The sequence below is a fragment of the Agelaius tricolor genome, unplaced genomic scaffold (genome assembly GCF_023055355.1).
Source record: "Agelaius tricolor isolate 1412-34295 unplaced genomic scaffold, bAgeTri1.0.p SCAF_7, whole genome shotgun sequence".
Lineage (NCBI taxonomy): Eukaryota > Metazoa > Chordata > Aves > Passeriformes > Icteridae > Agelaius > Agelaius tricolor.
The window spans coordinates 3,997,832-4,018,610 of record NW_027269267.1 but is presented as its reverse complement, the minus strand read 5'-3'; the positions used below and the strand labels follow the sequence as shown (position 1 = coordinate 4,018,610).

Below are 20,779 nucleotides of genomic sequence, written 5' to 3'. Positions count from 1 at the left end.
CTCTCTGTTCTGTTTCCCCATCCTGAACTTTTCTCAGATTAGTTAAAATAAACTCTAAAATCACATCATCAGTGACCTAACAGGAACATTTTTCTACTAACAGACTTGCCATATTGATAGATAAGTACCTGAGAAACAATCCTGTTCTCTTGCTTCTATTTCTTTCCTTGCAAAGGGCAAAGGTTCCAAAGGATCTAATGTAATTTCTGGAAGTGAGATGGTATAAACCTGTGATCACAAAATCAGAAAGAAACAGAAAACAGGGCTCTTGCATAAGTCCATTTTGCTGCAAATCATCAGAGCAGTACAAGGAGCATCTGTTAGATGATTATTTTTTCCTGGCTTTTAATTACTAGCCATTGATTTGGGTAATTGCCCACAGGTACACACACAATAGTGCAGCAGGATCTCACTTCTGCAGTCTTATCTCAAAACTGGCTTTTAAAATAAGTGCCTATTGCTGTAAGTGCTCTGCAAGAAAGCAGCACTCTGCTGTATTTTTGTCTTCCTTTGCAATGCAACCTAAATGTTGCATTTACAGCAGGAAGGAGCTGGCTCCTTGCCATGCACTTACAGCCATAAACCCACACTCTGAGCAAGGCAAATCTCCTGCTATCAGATTTTTAAGTGGTGACTTGCCGAGCTGAAATAAGGGAGAACAGACTTTCCATAAGTGGTTGCATATTGTTGTGGAAAATCCAATTACCACTTGCTAAATGCCCAGGTCTGAGATTTAAATAAGAGCTAAATGAAGTGCCTGGCTTTTAAGGAAAATGGGAATGCACCTAAACAGTGAGGAAAACCTTTACAGGAGAGCACAGTAATCCCTGGGTGCCCTCAGGAGTTTTTGCTGATTCCCTGTAGCATTCCCAGTCCTATTTCAGGGAACTCCCCAGTGGAGAGACAGCTGTGAATGAAGACTTGTGAGTCTTATTTGCATATATAATGGAAATAATGCATTGCACAGAGGTGTTAACTCTCTCCCTTTGGGCTCTTAAAACTTTCAGCGTGGAAGACCTCCCAGAAAAGGTTAAAGAAGTATTCAAAAACTGAGAAAGGAGAGAACAAGCTGGCCAGCAGGAGAAGGCTGGCACAAGCACTATTTAGTTTTGAAAGGATGGCTTTTTCCTTGGCTGTGATCTGCTTCTACCGCCTGTTTTCTGCTTATTTCACCTGTCAAGGCCCAGGAGCAGAATAAATCAGTCTCTCTTCTGAATGAGGGGTTGCAAATGTACAGAGCAGTAGCTTGGCAGCTGCTGGGCTGTGCTGGGTGTCCCAGTGTCTGCTGAGCATGGGCATAGGCAGAGTAATTAAAGACAATTAAAGAGGTTGAATTTCCTCTCATTTGCTGTGGGGTAGGCTTGTAGACCTGGGCAGTTACCATGGCCTTGCTGACACCCAGCAAGCCCTTCAGACAATACAGATGTGCTTTTTAATATAAATATACACATTCAATCTGCTGCTTTTCCCAAGAAGTTCCTTAGATCTTGTGCAAACTCAAGATTATTTCTTCCTTTGCTGATTATTCCAGTTTATTCCAATGGCATCATGGCTTAGCTGTATACCTGTAAACCTCTCACTTGGACACTAGAGCAATAGTTGACTTTTTGCAGCATAATTAGAATTACTTCCAAAAGCAGGAGACCAGAGAACAGGCAGATGAAGCCCAAAACTTAAGCCTGAAGCAAATTTTGCTTCAGCTCTTGAGTTTGAGTGAGCTGAACCTGGGAAATGCAGGAGCTTGGAAGGACCAGGGATTTAACTTGGGGTCATCCAGGGATATTTTAGCTTGGAATGCACAGGAGTTTGAGTGCTTTTAAGGGATCTGTCACATACTCCCAGTTTGCTGATACCAAAGCAGCTCAGCTTAGCAGTGTGTCAGCCTATCTCTCATGCAGAGTGATGTAAACTAACCCAGGGGAGCATTTCAAAGATGCTGAAATGGGAGTGACCTTGAGGAGCTGCACTCTCACATGAGCATCAATTGCTTTCATACCCAGAAAAGGCAAAGTCAGAATATATCAAGTGTTACCAACCATCCACCTGGTTTGAGTTGGGGGGTATCTGTACCCTTTTTTGTCTCTCTCCATAAAATAAGTGGATTTTTTTTTTCCCCCAAGTACCATTGGATACCCAAATGAATATATTTGTCATTATGGAAATAATGAGCTGGAGAAGAAAATTGTCTGTTTGCCTTAAATCAAATTTTACTCATTCAACCCCTTCCCTTCCCTTCCCTTCCCTTCCCTTCCCTTCCCTTCCCTTCCCTTCCCTTCCCTTCCCTCTCTTTTCAGATGTTTTTATAAAGGATGTTATAATCAACAATTGCAAAAATAATGCTATTAAAAATTAAATAATATCTGAATTGTAGACATTGATTCATATAAGGTTCCTGTAGACCAAGATTAGGTTTTCCAGTTCTTGTTTTTGCATGGAAGAAAAAAAGCACATTTAGTTCTGACTCAGGAGCTTTAGGAGGAATAATCAAACTTTGCTTATTTTTAATATAATCACAGTATTTTTAAAATGCAACAGTACATATATGGAACCTGCATGTACACATACAGAAAAAAAATCTTTTTGAAGTAGAGAGAATAATTTCTGTGTGTTAACTCCTTTGTTATGTCTCTTACATCGGCTGTTGCTAACATTGCTCCAATTTACTATTCTTGAAATTACTGCTCTAATTTACCATTTCTGAAATTCTGACTTTGCATTTCTCGACTTTTAAAATATTTGGTAGCTTACACCATGAAAATACATGTTGTTATTTTATTTACTTTAGCTAAAACAAATCTAGTGCGCACTGAAATAAATCCAGTGATGATTATTCTGGGATAAAATGTAAGAAGGGCCGCTAAGTACACACACGTTTAGTGTTTCAAGGCCCAGAGCAAAGTTAATGGTGCATATAAATAATTATTTGTGCACATACTCATAATCCATATGGTCACTATATGACAATTACATGTAAAAGGCAGTTAAAGTCACAGAGATTGACTTTGCATAGTTCTGAAACACCTGGACAGGAGGGATGTGCTGGGTCCTCTGGGCTGCTGACCATAAAAGAGAGAAGGAGCCCGCAGAATGCAGCAGCATCTCTCAGAAAACCACTTTGATGATTCTGTTTTGCAGGCAAATATCCCACTACCACCTCTCTTCTGGAAAAGCCCAGATAGATCTCCGTGCATCTTTGAACCCCATTCAGAATTTCAGCTTTGGGAGGAGCAGCTCAGCTCATGGTTCCCTGGCTTCCTCCTGCCCTTTTTTAAATTTTTCTAGAGGATCCAGCATGATCCAGCTTTCATCAGTTGTGGCTTTTCTGCACAAAGACAATTTTCAAACATCTTCCCAGGGATCCAGTCTCATAATTTCTGTAGACACATTGTAGGCAGCTTTCCTGAGGACTTTCATTGGAAATTTCATACACCCACAGCTATTTTTGTGTGGCTGCTCCTGCATGCAAACATAAAAATATTTGAAGTGCCCAAATAGAACCTTCTGAAAATCCGAATAACACAAAAATACCTATGTAAAATTTGTGTACCTTTAAGGGAGAAGAGTGGATTATCAGGCTTGAAAGCAAATGTTGGCAGTCTTAATATATCTTTTTTTTTCTTGGGAAGCTCTAAGCAGTGAGAAGCAGAACTGAGTTTGTGGTGACATTACACCTAAACCATGGCAGGACTTACATCAAGACATTGGACCATCAAATATATTGGCAAAAATATGGCAGCAAAACCTAAGAGGAAGCCAGAGAGGGACAATTCATCAGGAAGCAGAGTGACAGGACAAGGGGGAATAGCTTCAAAATAGAGAAAAATAGGTTAGAAAGAAAAATAGGTTAGAAAGAAATTTTTCACTGTGAGGTTGGTGAGGCCCTGGCACAGGGTACCCAGAGAAGCTGCCCCTGGATCCCTGGCAGTGCCCAAGGCCAGGTTGTACACTGGGGCTTGGAGCAGCCTGGGACAGTGGGAGGTGTCCCTGCTTTCCATGGCAGGGGTGGCACTGGATGATCTTTAAGGCCCTTTCCAACAAAACCACTCTGTAATTCTGTGATTCATGCATAAAAATGCTTCCCGTGTCTGAACTGCCTTTGTGACAGCCTGCTTTCCATGCAGACAAGGATGTGAGGAGAGTGTTTTCTGTCTTGGGGCTGCAGGACCAGGAGGGGACAGCCTGAGCTGCAGCAGGTTTGCTCTCCACATCTCCAGCTTCATTATTTCACCGTGCACACTGATGAACTGTAATTGTTTCCTGGCTCCCCTTGGTAGGAGATGGGGTGACAAAGGGGTTTGGAGCACTGCTAGGTTCCTGTTTCCCTCACTGATCTCTATTAGAACAATCATTATGATAATGATTCTAATCTAAGCTTCTGTAATATAACTGAGAAATAAATGCTTCTTGGTTAATATGCCTCAATTAACGGGTCACCCAGTGTAGCTGCAGCAGGTTGCAAGTAAGTAGCTTTCAGGATCTGAGCACAAATGATTATAGGTTTTCTTTCCCTTTTTAGATGAAATGGATTCATAAGCCTTACTCAAATGAATCGCTCTTGTAGTCATTAATTATAGTATACACATGTTAATGACATCATTATCAGGAGATAACATAATGTCCCAAAGACCACGTGCTACAGTTGTTTCCTGTGCAAACAATTGTGCTTGATAACACAGCCTGTCACAAAATGTCAAAAGAAACCACATGGTGTCTCGAAATGATTGTGAAATTATCATGTGTCACAGCTATGTGTATCATAAAAAATACCATCACGACAGAATTTGTCATTAGCTCTTGGGTGAGGGATACTGAACAGAACAAATAATTAAGATCTTGAACATCTCAAGTGCAGCACATAATGCAGCACTGAACTGTTTAAAGCATATCCTGTGACTGAATTAAAGTGCATTCGTCATGAATTCATGATATGCACAGTAAGAGGCAATATGAAGCACCTTGTGAGATTTTTATTTTCTCTTATTTATTAAAAATAGACAGAAAGGAATTAGTCCTTTTAAGATCCAACAGTCTAGTTCTCCTTTTAGCTTGTATGAGGATTGGGTACTAAGACTGTAAGAAACTTGTCAGTGTAACTCTTATTCTAACAAATTAAATCCTGCTCAAGTGAAAGTGCCAAAGTTGCTCAAGACCTCTGTGGGAACAGAGTATCAGTCATGGGGCCTCATTTGAGCAATCTCATTTTCATCCTTTCCATGATGCAGCAAAATTTTCAAGCCCCTGGCCAGCCTGTGGGTTTTGCTGCTGACAAATAGCAGAGCTATCCCCTAAGAAGGACTGAACTCCCCCTTTTGCCATCCATAGATTTTGGCAGCATTACCATCTTCTGCACTTTTCCTCCTGAACTCAAGTGGAGATTTATTGGGCTCTATATTTTGCATTTTCCTGTTTTTCTTTCACCACCAAACCGGAAAACAAGATTATTCTCCTGCTGGAAAGAAGCTGTGCAAAATCATTGCCCAGAGCCATGGGGTTCTGCAGGCACAGAAAGGTGGAACAGTTTCCCCCAGGACACCAAAGGCTGCTGGTTACAGAGATGCCAGAAGTTTTCCTCCTCCAGGGCTGCCTCCTCTGCAGGGTTATGTGGGACCTGCTGGCAAACAGCTCCCTCAAAGACCCACCAGTACACTCATCTCCAGAGATGAGCTTTTTGTTACCCACAAGACTCTGTCTTCAGATGCTCTGATGATAACAGGAATACTGCTTTAGTCCTGCAGTAATTAGCAATTTAGTAATTAGCCATCAGCAGCAAGGCAGACAAAGGGAGGTACCCAAAATTTCTCCTCCATCAAGAGTCTGTCCCTGTCCCCTCAGGTGATTCCCCACCTGCAGAGCTGCCCCAGGCCTGGGCCCAGCCCAGGGAGGAGCTGGAGCTGCTGCAGAGAGCCCAGAGGAGGCTCCAGGATGGGCAGAGGGATGGAGCAGCTCTGCTGGGAGGAAAGGCTGGCACAGCTGGGATTGTTCACCTGCACAGGAGAAGCTTTGGGCTGAGCTCAGGGTGGCCTTGCAGGGCCTGCAGGAGCCCCAGGAAAGCTGCAGAGAGACAATTTCCAGGGCATGCAGGGACAGCACCCAGGGAATGGCTTCAAACTGCCGGATGGCAAGGTAGAAATTCTTCCCTGTGATGGTGATGAAACACTGGAAGAGGTTTCCCAGAAATTTTGTGTCTGCCCCTGGAAACCTGGAAATGTCCAAGCCCAGGTTTGGACAGGGCCTGGAGCAACCTGGGACAGTGGAAGGTGGCCCTGCCATGGCAGGGGGTGGGAATGAGATGATCTTTAAGGTCCCTTCCAACCCAAACCATTCCATAATTCAGTGATAATTTCAAAATCTGTGTGCTCCTGATGCTGATGTTCCTTTATATGAAAGGTGCATATGAGCCAATCAGCCTTCCTGCAGCAAGCCCAAGAGAGCTGGCATGCGAATATTTTAGAAAATTTAAAGGTGAAAGTCTCCAAAGTAATATCTTAGTTTACATGTTTGGACTTTGTGGTTCTAAGTGATCCCAAAGGAGCAAGAGAAAACCATCTCAGAGGCTGCTTTTGAATTATATCTTTCCTTAGCAGTAATAATGCCATGGGAATTCTTGACAGATGACCTGGTTTTACACTTCCTGAGAGAATTCAGTAAGATAAAGATAAGGATTCAGATTCCTCTCTTTTTTCACCTGCAGTTCCAAACCTTCCAATGCTCCTCCACAACGCATTATTCAGGTTTACAGAGTTGCAGTTACCAGCTCGCTCAGCCCTGGCACACACAATAAATTACCAGTGACCCTTTTTTCACCTCTTTGCCTCAAATTTCCATTCCTGCAAAGAACACCATCTAATTAAACACCACAACAGGGGCCTTCTCTGGCAGGAGGGGGGATGTTTTGTGACATTACCAGAATTTATTCTGGCAAAATCCGAGGCAAGGAACAGCCTGGAGACAGAGGTGGAGGAGACCAGTGAGATTTATGAGAGACTGGCAGAGCTGGCAATAGAAATTAGAAGAGTTACTGGAGCTGCCAGAAACTTTGCAATCTTCAGGATGGAAAATCAAAGGATTATTATTTGTTAGCAGCAGTATTAAAAAAATGTATTTAACTGACAGAGGGCTGAGAAAGCATTTCCTTTCTTTAGTGCTGCAGATTTGGTTGCATTTATATATATATTTATTTATTTATTTATTTATTTATCTATTTATCTATTAATTTATTTTTTTAACAGTTCACCAGAGTTCAGCTTCTTAATGAGCCGTTTTTTTGAAGACCAATTCTGGGCACTCAGCTCATACAGAGCAACTGAGTCAAGTACACAGCACAAATATAGGAGCTTTTCAGGAACCACACACTTTAAGATGCTTCCAAGTTATCCTTGGAAAACCTTTGTGAAGTATGAGTTTGAAGAGATGAAATTAGCTCAAAAGACAGCAAACATAACCCATATATTATCTGAGGAATAATTTACTCTGCAGACAATATGGGAATATTTTTAGGAAGACTTTAGCTGCACCCAGGGGTGTTCAGCAATTCTGCAAAGCCCCTTGAACACTTAAAAATAAGGGAAAGAAAACAACATCACTAAAAAAAGGTGAGAGGTAACAGTCTAGAAATTCTTAATTTTGCCACAGAAAAAGTGTAAAATGAGAGTATCCAATGTGGCATTCAGCAAGGATTAGACAAAGGACTTCTTTTCATTTCATTTACTATTTTCTAATCCAGTGCATGACCAAAAATAAGGCAAAAATAAGAAGTAGTATCATTCACCAACTTCATAACGCTGAGCACCAGGTAGTCCCTCTACTAAGGAAGAACTTATCTCATGGGGAAACAATGTTTGTGTAATTAAACAATGTATTATCAAACATGATCACAACAGTCTCACTGGAGACTGCTTGGATGTCTCAGTTACTGAAATATGGATGCTCAAATTTGCCATTGTAATTTCCTCTTTTTTTTTCAATACAGATAAATTAATCCAGAGGAGATATCTTTTTGTTACATGTATTTTTTTTAATTTTTACATATTTTATAAGGCAACCAGTAGATTAGAGATTTCATTGGAGGTGTTTTCCAGCCTAAATGATTGTGATGCAGTATAGTCTCAGTAGTTACTCCTGAAAATAGACTTCTGAAATTCAAGTTGCATTATTTCATATTAAAGGAAGATGGAACAAACTTTTTTAGACAATTGTTGTATCTGGAAACTCGGACAAAGCAGCCTGGTTGAACAATCCCTCATTTTCTTTCCTAGAATTGAGAGGTCAAAACCTGATGTGCACAAGATGACCTGAAGTAACTCAATGTTATCAATGACCCATTTATTGGAGGGAAAAGAAGGAAAATAAAATACATTTGGTTGGAGAAACAATCTGCTTTTATCACCCTTTTCTTTGCACAAGTGTTTGAAATGCTGGGAATCCACTGGGTTTGCCCCAGTGATGCCTTGGGAAGGCTGCCCTAGAACAGAGCTAAAGAATAAAGCAGGGATTTATTCAAAGGCCTCCATGGATGCACCATGGGCAGCACCAGAGCCCAGCCAGGGCTGCACCCAAGATGAACCAAAATGGCCCCAAAATGCACGGCCGGGCACGGGCTCTGTCCCTGGGATCAGTTCTGCTCCATTTGCATCTTGCAGTTCATTGTCCCATCCCAGCTTTAGCCCCTGCAGTCCCACCCTGCTTGTTTTTCTCTCTCCAGCCCACGGGGTTTGTGCTCCTGGGCTGAGATTTGGATCATTTGTCCTTGGTGCCCAGCTGGAGCAGGAATTGTTTTGTCTCCCTGCTCTGTGCACAGAGCTCACCATCCCAGAATATGAAGCCCAGACTCACACACTAAAGCAGCACAGAATCTGAAAAATAGAAAAGCTCAAACCTGAGGCATCCCCAGTTTGGAGTTGTAGTTGCAGCTGTTTTGACAGTGGCAGCATCTTCCTTTTTAGAACATTCATATCCAGTTATTAGTTTGGCATCCTGCTGATGCTGTTATTACTTCAATTTGTCTTACTGGTAAGGAAAGTTTAAAAAAGTCACATCATTTTCCAGCATTTTCCACTGGGAATTCCCAGTGAAACACTGTGGGACAAAGGTGTAGCACTTCAACAACGAGGGATTTTTCATGCTAAATTCCAAACAACAGACAGATTTTCCTTCAGTTAATGCAGAAATGCAGGAGCTTCTCAAAATTAAATATCAGGATGATTTTTTTCCAGGGTCTTAGGTAATATGATAAATTTTTAATTACAGCTACAGAAAAGGGGTTGATTAGAGCAGTTATTTGCAGAGGAGGAACAGCATGGATCTAGAACACAACACCATCCTGCCCATCACTGCAGCAGTCTCTCTTTTTAGCAAAAAACAGAATAATTCTTCCATGGGGAAATTCATTAAATAAGAAGCTGACTAGAAGATAACTTTAGTGATAACTTTACTTCATGATGAAAAAGGGAGTTTCTACCTTTGATTCAACAACACCATAAACTTTTGGTTTATATTTCATTTGTCAAAACTAGTTTCTCGCAGAATTAAAATTTGGGAATGTATTCCCAGATGACCACCAGGAAATCCATTTCCCTTAGAGTGCTTTTAGCTTGAATGGATTTGGGTGATTTTGCCAGTATTATCTGAAAAAAAGACTCAGTTTTGAGAATTCTCATGAATTTGCATAGCTTTTTCTTTTCTCCTTTTCTGCCAAAATTTTCATTTTGAAATTTTCATTTTGTGAGCATGTTGGCCTGATTTTTAAATGCTGAGCTAATAAAGCCTTCTGAGAAATGCCTTTTTTCAGAGACCACATTCTCATGAAAAGTTTTAGGTCAAAAAAATTAGCTGTTCTCTAAAGAAAAAATAACTTTCAGTCCAAAGCCCCAACAGGAGTGGTTCTAAAAACCTTTCTACCAACTTACAAGAAACTCTAAAATGTATCATAGAAAAAGCAATAAAACTTGAACATAAAATCCCCCTGGGGATGTGACTAATGAGGCTGTTGTGCAGTGTATAAACTCAGACTATACCTTTGTGATTATTCTTTTTATAATGAAATATAATCTAAAAACCCTCAAAAAACAAAACCCAGAATGACCAAATCAGCCCTTAAACCTCCTGTATTTCCTAAGGCCAAACGAAGATAATTTAATAATTTAGGTACAAAGCTTAGATCTAAGCACAGCTTCTGTGTTTTTGTGTTTCGAGGATCTGATTAACAAAGAAACATTTGACAACCTGATTTTTAAAAAAGTCAAAGAAGCATTTTCATATTGCCCTTGTAACCAGCTGCTTCATTTATCACACTCAGCATCTGTCATCCACAATATGTCAAACCCTGCTTGCAAACACGACTTTCTTCTTCCTTTTCTGCTGGTTACATTATCAGCAGTGCCATTTTGGCCTCTGCTTTTGGGCACGTGCAAGAGGTAATGGGAGTTTCTATTCCCTTGAAATACAATTTAAAGGGGGAAAAAAAATGATAGACCAAGTCCTTTGAACTCCTTGGAATGTGGGAAGGAAAGTGACCCCCAGCCCTGTGCCACACTGTGTCCAGGAGATGGATGGCTATAATTTACTCCTGCCTCAAACACGAGTATTTATGGTGCCTCCCCTTGGCTGAGGGGTAAAAATGGTCTCCAGAGAAACAGAAACATTTCTTTTTAAGAACATTTTGAAAAGAGGGATGCGTGGGACAGCTGAAAGTCAAGGGAAGGAGACAATGAGGGTTCCTTTGTTTTTTTTTTCCCCCAGGTGATAAAATAATTCTCCTTGTTTGCCTTTGTGGAAAATATTTACTGGTTTTTTTCCCCTTTGTTTTACTCACTCACACACATGTGCCTGGGCATGTGCAGGCACAAAAACACCTTGGCCTAAGTTATAGAGGTGATAAATCTCTAGGGCCCCTGTACAGCAAAGCACTGTCAACATCAGCACTGTAAAATTTAGCTTTAAAACTTCTTTTCAGCTGTTCTCTGGCTCCCAGCTGGATGAGCACACTGGCAGCTCTGAATGAGCCAAAATAACTATAATCCAGGTCCAAATTAGGGTGCTCTTCCTCTGGCCTCAGACGTTTGGGCACTGGAGCCAAATTCTCAGCCTCTGCTTTTGTCTGGAAGTATTAACTATTCAGTGAAACAATCCCAAAATACTCAGCATACAAGGCCTGGAATTCTGATTTTATAAAACACTGCAAAGACACGTAACAAGAAATGTAAAAAATCACCAAAAAATTCCTGAGGAAGGCTCCTAATTTTAGATTTTATAAAAGTGAGAAAAGTTTCCCTTTCTGATTTTTATCTGCTGTAAGAGCTGCTTCTAATTTGTGGGTGATTGAATCTCAAAAAGTAATGCATTTAATATCTTTATAAATATTGTGTTTCTCTAAGCCCTCTTCGTTTCTCTTTGCTGCTCTTTGCTAGTAATTCCCTCTTTCCATGAAACAAGTACTAAAAGATTGTTAATTTTTTTAAATTATTAATTAATTTATTATTCAATAATTATTAATGTAAATAATTGTTAAAATTTTTTGTTAGCTTGTTAATCAGCTTTTCCTAGGCTGTGCAGCCTTCAAGATGGTTCCCAACTCTTCTGGAAATTTTCTGCTTTTATTGAGATTTTCTTCCCCTCTAGAAATTCGTGGCATGCTGAGCAGTAAAAGTAGAAATTAGAACATATAGAGGAAAAGAAAAGATAAAACAGATGGAGAATTAAGGTTTTGGGTTTGGTTTTGCAGAAACAAGCAGACCAAGGTGGTCAGACCATTCCCAAACTATTCTCAGATGGTCTCTCTAAAAAGGGGCAGAATTTTTACTGGATAAACCAAATAAAACTAGAATAAATATCATCAGAGCTTTTTATTAGGATCTTATTCTCCCTTGTTGAATCTCCTTTCCTGTCTTTCCTGGGATTGTAGCACTTATTACCATTCTGAATCTCCTTAGTTAAGAGAATGTGGAGTTTGAGATCAAACCTTTACACCTGATTTCCCTGACTTTAAGCTGGACATCTGAAGTTTGGTTGCAGAAGTCTGATCAGCTCATCCTGAGGCCCTTTTATCATCAATAAGAAGGTGTTTGTTGCCTTTAAAACAAAACAAATGGCCCTATGGAAGGCCTTTTTTTTGTCCCCTCAATGCCCAGTACAGAAATAGTCTTTAATTTTTAGGCACCAGAGGACCAGTTGTAGTGAATCACTGATGGGTTTTATGACCATGCGTGGCCCCTGTGCCCAGGTGAATGCTTTTGAATATTCACCCAATGCAAAACCACCTTTCTGACAGTGTTAATATGCAGAAAATATGTATATTTATATTGGTTATGCTAATAAACTCATAGAGAGAGTGGCTACTAAATATAGAGTTGTGTCTTGCTGATTTAAATACATTAGAGTCTGTTCCTACCATCACAATATCAGATGGTATTGCTCTATCTTCAGGTATGTAGAAAATAAAATTATAATTCCCTCTGAGCAGCTAGAGGAGACTGGTTCTAGCAGAGCCCTCTTTCTTATACATCAGCAGATAGCATTTCATGGCTTTTTAGCTCAGAACTGAGCTGTTATAGACCCAGGTCACTGTGCTTAAAAGTATATTTACTTGCATGAGTGAGCAGTGAATGAAAACCATTAATGTCCCGGCATGCCCTGCTCCCCAGTACTCATTTCTGGTGGAGCCAGAGTTTCTTCGTGTGTTTCTGCTTCATTTAAACCTGTCAATACTCCAATTAGTGTTTGCTTCTCTTCCCCAGGGAGGGATATTTACACATGTCACTTCACAGCCTCCAAAATCTAAAAGACTTATGGGAGCTGCTGGGTCATAAAATAAAGCCTGATTAAAGCTTGTCCTTTCAAGTCACTTTCTGTTTTGGTTTTTTTTTTTTCATTTAAACTTGTAAATTTTTCAGGTGGTCTTAATGAAAGGACACAAATAGAGAGTTTAAAGCATAAAAACTTGTTTAAAAAAAATAAAACCAAAAAAACCCCACTCTCCCATGGGACTCCACAGTTTCTGTTTTTAACTGATTTGCATTCAGTAAGTCACCAAAAATTAGAGTGCTGTGCTTTACAATTATGATAGCAGTAACCCTCTCATTTCACATTAAAACTTGATGCCATCTTGATGGCAGACTGAATTCAATTTAAGATCAAAGCATTGGAGAAGTTATCTAAAATTATGTATTGCTAGTTTTAACTGTTTAACATTCCTGCTCTTTCCAGCCTGGCTTTTATAACAGGCTGATTAAAGATCATAATTGATTTGGAACAGAAAGTGGTCCAAGGAATTTCTAATTAATGGAGACATGTTTCTGGTGCTAATTTTTAGGCTTCCCCACGACGTCAATGATGGTAAAACTAATATTGGTCATAAATTTCTTCCATGGGCAGATGATCTTAGTCTAAGTCTGCATAAATCACAATTACATATGTGGTAACATAATGGTTTTTCGATCACTAATTTTTGTTTTGACAATTAGCCGAGCTTTGATGAGACTGATTTCCCAGTGCCTCGTGTGAGTTCCCACAGTTTGGAACTAATTTCCACAGGCTTTCAGTACAGCTTGCTGCAGGGGACAAAGCTGTCAGTTTATCATCCCCCATTCCCTTCCCCTTGGTTACTGGAAGTGCAGTTGGACAAAATGGGAATTGAAGCTGCATGGCACAGCAAGAGAAAGTCACATTCATTTCAGAGTCATGTCAAAGTCAAAGGACAGCCCAAGAAATAGCAGCAGCTGCTGGTCTCCTGTGTATCATCTGAAGCCATCAGTCTGCACTGTACAAACACAGAACTAATTCAAGAAAAGACCTCAGGAAGAGGAAAAAAATGCCTTTGTGATTAGAGAGAAAAGCCCTTTTTTATTTTATTAATGCTTCTTTTGGTTAAAATTCATAGTTGTCATGCAAAATAAATCAACTTCTCTTCCTCTAATGTGACCTGAAACCACTTCTGAGTGCATAAGATATGAACCCTAAATGTTCACAGCCTTTGCCCTGACACACTCAATCAGATCAGGAGGCACTGCTGGAGCTGCCAAGGACTCAAGACATCATTGTCACTTTATTCCAGCTCAGCATCAAACAAGGCCTGTTCAAGCTTGGAAACACATGTTGGAATAATATTTATAATCAAAGTAACTTGGCTGGAATGGTGTTTGAGGATGTACAGAAGCCATATTCATTCCCATTCAGTATTTATTCATTTTTAGATCTTTTTCTCCAAAGATTACCTTGCATAGGTGTCCTAATAAGGCAGTTTTTACAAACAACTGAGTCTCTTGTTTTGTTATTGGATTTGAAATACAAATTTATAAAGCATTGGACCTGCCATTTCTTGTTTAATGCCTCTCTTTTTACACAGCAATGCTGGTTTTTATGCTTTTCTGTCAGAAAATTATTTTGCTAATAGAACTGCTAATGAATCTCTTGCCTTTTGTCCAGCAATTAATTAATACAAAAATGTATGAAAAGCTACTGGTCTTCCTTTTAGAGCAGGTTTGGGGTAGAAAGTAATTTGCTTTGTTAAGTTTTATTTTAAAATATTTTCAGGAATATATTTATTAATAAATTTTTGGAATTTATTCTCTGTACACTACAGACTCCTGAAACTAAAGCTGAGTAAATAATTCAGTCTGTCATATGAATTCATCAGGTCTTTACTTCTCTCCTCAAATTTCTCAGGTTTACATATTTGAAATTATTTTTTCTAATCTCAAACATCAATGGCTATTAATTTCCAAACATTGGCTTTTTAAATTTGAAATTCATGCCACATTGACTACTGGCACAATTCACCCAGAATGGTTTCTATCTGGGAATTGTATGGCTTGAACAAAAAATTCTTTACTGATTCCAATAAATAAAATATTCCATTCTAAAATCACCTTCATGAAGGGATTAAATAATTCAAATGGAATTTTTAAAATATTTATCCTAAAACAACATGTCTCTGAGGAGGTTTTCACAACAAACAAACATGAGTAGGTCCAAAATGTAAAGTAAATTTTCAAAATTAGTGAGTATTGATAGAAAGAAGTTTTCATTAATTATATGCCCATTATTATTATCTATAATAACTTGTATACATAAAAATGGGATTTTTTTTGTGTGTTTACATATTTCTTTGACCCTCTGAGACACAGAATTTGTTTCCTAATCTTGAACATCTCCCGAGGATGAGGATTAAGAGAATGATTTTCACCTGCTGAACAGGTTTGACTTTTACCAAGGATCTATGAGTTTAAATTGAAGTGCTTGGGAAATCCTATTGATTCAAAATTCTCTTTTCTTCACCATTTGAATTCCACAGAGATGATATTTAAGTAAACCCAAATGTCTCTTATCAGAAAGGGAACACTGAAGTTATGAATTTTAGCAAAGCTCTTGCTGACTCCTGAAAATCTACTAAATTTGAAAATAAACTAACAAATATATGTGAATATAAAGTGTGACAGCTAGGCTCCCTTAAATATAAGGAATGTATTTGCATGGGCTTTCTCTGCCTGAGCAAAAGGGGATGGAGGAAAAGGGAATTTTTGAGGTAGGAAAATCCCATTTCTGATGGAGAGAAGTGTGTTCTCACTGTGGCAGAATGAAAGGACAGCTGAATTTGGCTTAAATGTTCAACTCAAATTTCAATTCATTTTTTCAATATTTTCTCAATGTTTGCAAGATGACTCTGCAAACATTGGTTACAGATATTTCCCCAGACTGGCCAGTTCCAGCATGGTCCAGTGATGGAGCCAAAATATGAGAACACTGTCAGGCCAGAGATCTTCAGACCAGGAGAATCCCAGAATGGTTTTGGGTTAGAAAGGACCATAATTCTTAAAAATACTGAGAACTTTAGTCTTGTAATCCTTTCTGAATGATCTTGTGGATATTTAGTGTTTAATTATAAACTGAAAGACGGATAATTAATTTGGGGATTAATTAAAAGGGAGATTTTTAATTCGCTTTTTCCAATGTGGCTATTCCCATCTATGAGCTGAAAGAGAGAAAAATACCTTCCTCCATCCCAGCTCTCTATATAATGTTTAAAATTGATGTGAATATTTGTTTTCTATTAATTCATAAAGATTTATTCTAAAAGGATTCAAAAGTTTCTGATACCCTTCACAAGCTTTACTCAACTTCCTACAGTCTTGTTAATCTGGATAATGAGATTGGTCTTTATCAAAGTAATTAAATATTTTCATTTTAATTTGGACTCAGTTCTTGATGAAACACTCAGCAGTAGCAGAGAAAAAATAAGCCATATTAAGCAAGTTTTACAGAATCTTAGGGAAGGCCCAGATTCTGTTTTCTTCAAGAGTAGGACAAGTTCTTGTTTTGTCTGAGCCACTTTCACAATTCTTAAGGATAACCCTGACTACTGAATTTTGCACTTTGATTTTAATGAAGTTGTTAGTACTATAAAGCAATCATTATATCAACAAGAATTTATTATTAGCATAATAATTGCTAATTAATATGATTGTACAATCTAATATTTTGATATGCATTATTATAGCAATAATATTTAGTGCTGTAATGAGTAATGGTTTAATATAATAATAGTAATAATAATAGTAATAAATATTTTAAAGTTATTTCTTGCTGGGTTTCCATGAAGATAGGGGAAAACAATGGGCTCACCTGTGAAAAGCAGCAAATAAATCAGCTTTCCAAAAGAAAGCCCAACTCTAGACTCTGGAGCAAACTCCTGGATTAATGCTGCTGGCAGAGGTATGAATACCTTGAAAATGGTAATTGCCATGATTTAGAAATTCTACTTTGTCCAGTTTTGACCAACAGATCTCTAACTGTGCCCAGCACCCCACGGCTTCAGACATGGAGAACCCCAGAGAAAACAGAACTGGATTCATTTGTCCCATGGTGAAACTACTGCAAAACTGTGGAACATGGCAATCTCCATTCCTTGAACCTGCACAGCAACATGCCCTTCCCTCCCATAATTCTCTTATAGAAATATCTATAAATATAATTATGTGTCTGTATATAATGCACATTTGAAGAGATATAAGGCACAGCCACACTTAATATGGCATCTGAATCATCTTGATACATTTCTAAATGCCTTCACTTATTTTTAAGACATCCTAAGAGAATATCTCATGCATATGTAGTGCAGATTTAGCTTGCTTATTTACAGTTTTCTAGATTATTTTGTCACTAAAGAACCAGCATATTTATCTCAGTTATTTGCATCAGTAATTTGATTAAAGATAGTTGGAGGATGAAGAAATATGTTGCCTAAAATATCCTTGGGAATGTGGCTTTGTTACCAGAAATCTTTTGACATAGGGGAAGATAAAAAGAAGAGCTTATGGTTTAGAATCATTGGAGATAAATTGTGAAGAGTAAAAAATCAGCTTTGGAGGAAGGGGAAATATTTAGCTGTGAGGCATTGCTATGGCAATAAGGAATCCATGTGGAAGATTATGTGAGGAGAAGGGAAGGATAAGCAGGGATAAAGCTGCATCTGAGGAATAAAGTCATCTTTCTTTACATGTTTTTATGCTGCTCTTATTAAGAAAGTTTGTTGGGGGGGGAAGGAGCTTTGCAAGGAAGCCTCTGGTGTTTAAAAGATACAAAGTCATGGAGTTTGGTTTGGCACTGTCACCTAGTGCAGGAGCTGGAAGAGTGTGGAAACCCAGGGCACTGGGAATATTTCTCTGTCTGCTCTGGGGTGCCCTGACCCCCAGGGCAGCACTGACTTTGACCCTCATTCATGGAGAAATTTTCCCAGACTTCAAGATAGACCAGAATCCACAAAAGTGTGAAATAGATTATAGAGAGTAGTGTAGGTGCATCACTTGGTGAGAAATTGAGGTTTTGGGGTTTTTAGTGCGTTGTGGATGGCAGCAAGATGGAGGGCACAGGGTGTTGTCCTGGGTTTCTTCTTCATGCTTCTCCTTCCTTCTTCTCCATGGGTTTGGGTGGCATTTTGTAATTGGGCAGAAAAGTCCCCATTGCAGCTCTTTGGGATCAGTTATTGGGTTAAAAGGGAAAATAATCCAGGTGTCAGTTCTTCATTGGAGAGTTTAGTCTTAAAAGACCTTGGAACAAGAGATTGTTGGCCATTTTGTGCCATCTAATGAAAAGCTGCCAAATTCATAGTAGTGAGACTGTTTTACTGATAAGAAATAATAAACACCTGAGTCTGAACATGAAACACCATCTCAAGTGCCTTCAATCCAGACCCAGAGAAACCAACAACAGATACCCCCACAGAATAGAGGCAGGAGAGTCTGGGACAGGCTCCTGGATGGCTGTGGGATTTCAATCCATGTCCAGGTGTCCCATTTTCTGTGTGCTCCTGCTCGTGAAGCAGGAGGAGGGTGGACCTGCCAGGGCAGGGAGCTCTGGTACCTCGTGGGGAGGCACAAACCCCTCACCCTCATCTCCTGCATGGGCTCAGAACATTTTCACCATCACCAGGGAAACTCCAAGGAGGAGATATTGATGGGAAGAACGACTGCAGCTGTAGGGAAAACCCTTTAGGTGGGTTAGGGGGCTGGCTGATTTAATTAGGGACAGAAAATGAGGCTGGAAGAGGAAAATATAAAGGTATAGGGATTAGGAGACATGAGAACCTGAGGAGGTTGAAGCAGGAAGAAGGAAGGACAGGTGAAGGGGACTGGAGCCTGGTGTGATGAGGGGAGAGAGATGTGCAGAGGAAGGGACATGTGGGAGGCTGGGGACAGTGTGGAAGGAAGAAGGGAAGTGGCACAAGTTAATGATGGTAAAATGAACTCCTTAACAGCCTGGCAGCCTTTTGAATGGGGTCTCCTATTGGACAAAATGCATAAAAGGATGTATGGGACTATTTCAGGTAGAAATTCAGGAAGAATTTCTTTACTGAATGGGTTTTCAGACATTGGGAGGGGCTGCCCAGGGAGGTTTGGAGACCCCATCCCTGGGGGTGTCCAAGGAAGGCCTGGACATGGCACTCAGTGCTCTGGGCTGGGGACACATTGGGGTTTGGGCACAGCTTGGCTTCCATGGTCTTGGAGGTCATTTCCAATCTAAATGATCCTGTGATCTTGCATAGCCCTGGTTGTTCTGGGTTTGGAGGAACAAGCAGATGGCCACAGAAAAACAACTTTCTGAAAGTAACCTCCTTGTGAGTACGTGGGCACACACCAGATGAAACTGAGGCTATTTCCATTCTCTAGAATATGGAATCAGACTCATCCTAATTTTCTATTTTGATTATTCATAATTTCTTCTCTTCAAATTCTCCTCTTGGATAAAAATTGATGAGTATCCAATACCCAAACAGTTAAACAAGAGGTATTTCATCACTAGTGCATGTGGAGCCTCCTGCCTCACACAAGATCTTTTTCAGAGTTCCTCCTGGAATTAGATCCCATTGATAACTCAAACCCACAGCTCCACAGGCCCTGTTAATCTACAGATCAGATTGGTTTGGGTCAGGAAGCCTTTGAACAGAAAGGGCTGCATCCTGACATATTGTCATCTGCAAGCATTAACAGCTCTGGCATGTGAAAAGGTCATGCCACCAAGCATTAACATTACAGGCTGGCAATTAAAGTAATTCATTTAAATAAGGGTTTTTATTCTGCTGTGTGGCAACAAACACAACCTATGCAAGGGGAAAGCCTGGGAAGGCCTCAAATCAGATCCTCTGCCAGTGTCATCTGATTAAAACAGGAACCCAGAGAGGCTCAGATGGAAGGAGTGAGTTGTTCTGATAAGAAGAGGCAACCATTCATGCATAAAAACAAGGGACTGGGGCCACTGCAGGAGGCAGCCCTGGAGGGCAAGAGCTCAGGGAGGGGGTTCACTGCTGATGCCTCATATGCTCCAGAAGAGTGGCCAGATTCATTCAGAAAGAACAGCTCTGGGTGCTGTCCAGGGCTCTCCAGCTTCTCCTGGGCCTGAACTGAAAGACTCCTGGGCTTTGATTCTTTCTAGAGACAGAAATCCAGGTGCCATTTATTGGTGGACAAACCACGTGGGGAGGGGAGGACAGCAAAGGACACCCAAGAGATCATCCTTTTTCAAAGATGCCATGTTTGGGATTTGCAATAAAACAGCCCAAGGATTTTTTTCTTCTTCTTCTTCTTTGCAGGAAATTTTAATTCCAAAACATGAAAATACTTAAGGTTTAAAGACTATTCTTGCTAAGAAGAGAGTACTTTTTTCAACATTAAAATTTAAGCCCTTTTTTAAAGAATGGTTAATAAAGTTGACAGGTATGTCCAAACTGTTCTGCAAAAACCTTCTTAGTACAATAAAAACTCGAATCTAGCTAGGTTTATTGTCAGTTTAATTATACTTTCAGTTCAGCATAGTTCAGCTACGCACTCAACACATCTATGGTCTGTAAGCTCCTTGGTGCAGAGCCTTTCTTTTAATTTTGTGCAGCTCCTGGTTTAATTGAGCCCTCATTTTGATAGATCATTACTGTCACACATACTGGTAAAACATATAACAGTCAGCAAGTAGAACAGCAGCTCATCAGAAGGAAGCAGACATTTTTATCAGTTCTTTATTGTCCACATATCTGAACACTTATTAGTTAAAGTCCCTTTATGTGCTGTGAATATTGAATATTGAATTATGTTGAATATTGAATGCTGAATTAAGTTGCCCTGTGAGCAGCAGAACAAATGAAGACAGGCTTCCTTTGGGATTCACACCCTCTATTGTCCACTTCCAACTTTTTTCTGCTAAGTTCCCTTTAAGGCCCATCAGTTCCCTTAACACAGGAATGAAAATAAAATACTTTTTCACATTTACTTCGACCTGGTTCAATATGGACAAGCTCAGT

The 20,779-nt window shown here is 39.7% G+C and overlaps 1 protein-coding gene across 4 annotated transcripts in view; it reads left to right on the top strand.

The window, feature by feature from the left end:
• The window catches only part of DSCAM (DS cell adhesion molecule), a 479,690-nt gene that overhangs the window by 327,962 nt on the left and 130,949 nt on the right, over positions 1-20,779 (top strand). The window lies entirely within an intron of this gene.